This window comes from Nicotiana attenuata, unplaced genomic scaffold (assembly GCF_001879085.1).
Source record: "Nicotiana attenuata strain UT unplaced genomic scaffold, NIATTr2, whole genome shotgun sequence".
NCBI classification, from domain to species: domain Eukaryota; kingdom Viridiplantae; phylum Streptophyta; class Magnoliopsida; order Solanales; family Solanaceae; genus Nicotiana; species Nicotiana attenuata.
In genome coordinates this window covers 21,083-24,263 of record NW_017672835.1, presented here as the reverse complement: position 1 = coordinate 24,263, position 3,181 = coordinate 21,083, and the positions used below count along the sequence as shown (strand labels likewise).

Below are 3,181 nucleotides of genomic sequence, written 5' to 3'. Positions count from 1 at the left end.
GTGACCAAATTCTATTCCCAATTCTTTTTATTTGTTATTTTACCCAAAAAACAAGTTGATCCAAAATATTTGTCACTTTAAAAAGTTAAGAAGGTATTAATTATTTTTTAGTTTCTTATTTCTTATTCTAAGAAGATATATAACCATCAATCACTCATAAAAAAAGAAGAAGTATGAGTATCTTAGTCAAATATATTTGTCATGATTTATGTTATTCAAATGAGTTTTGTAACTAGTGTTTTTTAAAAAACACACGAGGGACAATATTGTGTGGTGACACCCACCCGTAAAGATTGGTTTACGAGTCTCAATGTAGTGGTACCAAAATACTATAGAGAAATTTTCATAAAGCATTATCTTTTAGTGGTAATTAGCTATTTATAGATACCATTTGCTATATTACGGATTGTAGATACGTTTTCTGTTGTTATAAGATGTATTTAAACTACTGTATTCATGAATACAGTAGCAAAATAAGCGTGAATAAGGGAAGCCCAGTTAATCAGTTGTTGTATTCGAGTCGACTGTATTCATGGCGTGAAACATGGGATTACAGCTGGACAGATTATTGTATTCGACTATATTCGACTGTATTCACGGCGTGAAACAGGGGATTACACTGTTTTTAAACGGAAAGTGAATCAATTAACATAATAGACTCCTAATATAACTCAACAAACTCATTTATAACACACAAATTTTGTATTTCCTTGTATAAAGAATATTCTCAACCGAAAAATACCTCAAAGATATAGCAATCTTCAGAGAAATTATATAATACATCTGATACATAAATTATATGAATTAAAAAAAATATATGAATACATTCGTGGCATATAGCGAGACAGTGCATACAATGAAATACATAGAATACAGCGGGATACATTGAAAAACATTAAAAAAACAGTGAATACAATGAAATACATGGAATACATCGAGATACATTGAATTACAATGAAAAAAAGATAATGAATACAATGAAATACATGAAAATACAGCGTGATACGTTGAAAATACATTGAAATATATTAACAGAAAATCAAGTTGCTCAGCCCCAAACTCCGTCGTCTTTGTTCAAGAACAAACCCTAATTTCCGGCGAATCTCATCCTCCCCACCTCCACCAACACCCTTATTTTATTAAACACATCACCACTCTCTTCTTGTTCTTGTTTAGCCCAAGACCCATCATTAAGAACCTGCGTTTGTATACCCTCGACACTTTCTATGTCTTCATTGAACAGTGATTGATCAGTTTCAGAAGAAAGTTTCCACAAATCAGAAGACGATGGCTCTGAATCTTTGTCATTGTTGTTGTTACCTGTGGAGAAGAAATGGGAGTTGTTGGGGAAGAAACATGGCTTGGAGCTTGAAAAAGAGGGTATAGTGGAAATGGGTTTAGGGTTTAAGAAGTGGGTTTTGGAAGGAAGCAGGGTTAAGAGTCAGAGGTGTGAGGATTTGGAGATGAAATGAGAGAGCATTGTGGAGACTTGACAAACAGAAACAGAGGAAGATGGCGGCGAGCGAAGCCCTCAGTTGTGTTTTCGGGGAATGAGGGAAGAGAATGACATGTATCAAAGTAGAGAGAGAGAGAAAAAATAGTGTAACTAAATAGCGTATTTAGTGGCTTAGGGGAAGGAGGTAACCAAAATTAGATATTTTGCTATAAACATTAAAAGAATCTATAGAATATAATTTTTGAAATTATATTTATTTAAAATAAATAAGGTATTAATCTTTGTTATAGGAGATAAAATTCCAATACTATACTATCGACTTTAGTAAATAGAGATCCAAGAATATACTTTTTGTTCTTTTCTCTGAACTTTCTCTTAGGCCTACTAGATCTGACTTTTGTTTGTCAAACAAGAATAAATAAGTTAACGAAAGAGTTACACTTTTGGCTGATATTAATTTTAGCCGAATTACGAGGCACCAGTACACTTTTGCTGATATTAGTTTTAGCCGAATTACTCAATATCAAATCAAATCTAATCGGAATTTTTAATCGGTTTAATTTAACTTTTCAAATGCGTTTTTCAGTTCGGTTTATACACCTCTAGAAAGAATCAAATTACCCAAATTTACAGCACAATAAAAAGCCAAGGCCAAACAAGAATAGTGGAGACCTATACATTCACTTTAGAGATTTGTTACTTCAACTCGAAACTCCATTAGAATGGAGAAAGAAATTCTGGATTATGTATTGGTACCAGTAGGGTTGCTATTAATGGTGGCTTATCACATATGGCTTCTTAATCGCATTCTTAAACACCCTACTCGTACTGTCATCGGCATTAATTCCATTAATCGTCACTTCTGGGTTCGTGCTATGATGGAGGTAAATTCGTCTAATTTCCCTTTAATTTATGAGTTCATTTTATAAAGAGTTATACCTTTTTATATTTGAAATTAGAAACAATTTAATTTTAAACTTTGTATTGAATCAAATTATATCGTATAAATTGCCCTAGGGAGTAATATTTTGAAATTTCTACTAATAAATAAATGAATGTAAGTGCAGGACGCGTCGAAGAATGGGGTTCTAGCAGTACAAACGTTAAGGAACAACATAATGGCATCAACCCTTTTGGCATCTACAGCTATTATGCTTAGTTCTCTAATCGCCGTCTTAATGACTGGCGGAAGCAAAGGTCGTTCTATCGGATTTCATGTCTATGGCGATAAGAGCGAGCTCTGTTCATCAATTAAATTCTTCTCTACATTGGTATGTTTTATGGTTGCATTTTGTTTAACGTGCAATCAATCAGGTATTATAGTCATGCTAGTATACTTATTAACGTGCCTTACAAGAAGTTGGATAGTTCAAGACATATTGTGACGGCGGAATATGTAGGGAGGACAGTGAATAGAGGCAGCTATTTCTGGTCACTTGGACTGCGCGCATTTTATTTTTCGTTTCCTCTATTTTGTGGATCTTTGGCCCTATTCCTATGTTCCTTTGCTGTATTTTCCTGGTTTTTATGCTTTATTTCCTGGATGGTAGTTCGGATTTTGGGTGGGTTGCAGCAACTGATGGGGACACCCACCAGACTGCTTAGTAATAGGAGGAACAGAGAGTAGCAGTTTAGATTCAATCCAAGTTGCATTGAACTGCTAGTGTACCTTGTAATAGTACGAAACAACGAAAATAAATTACTTATTGAGAGAATAGCCAAAAA

At 33.9% G+C, this 3,181-nt stretch overlaps 1 pseudogene; it reads left to right on the top strand.

Moving 5' to 3' along the window:
- Positions 1-2,111: 2,111 nt before the first annotated feature.
- LOC109214642 lies at positions 2,112-3,181 on the top strand (annotated as a pseudogene).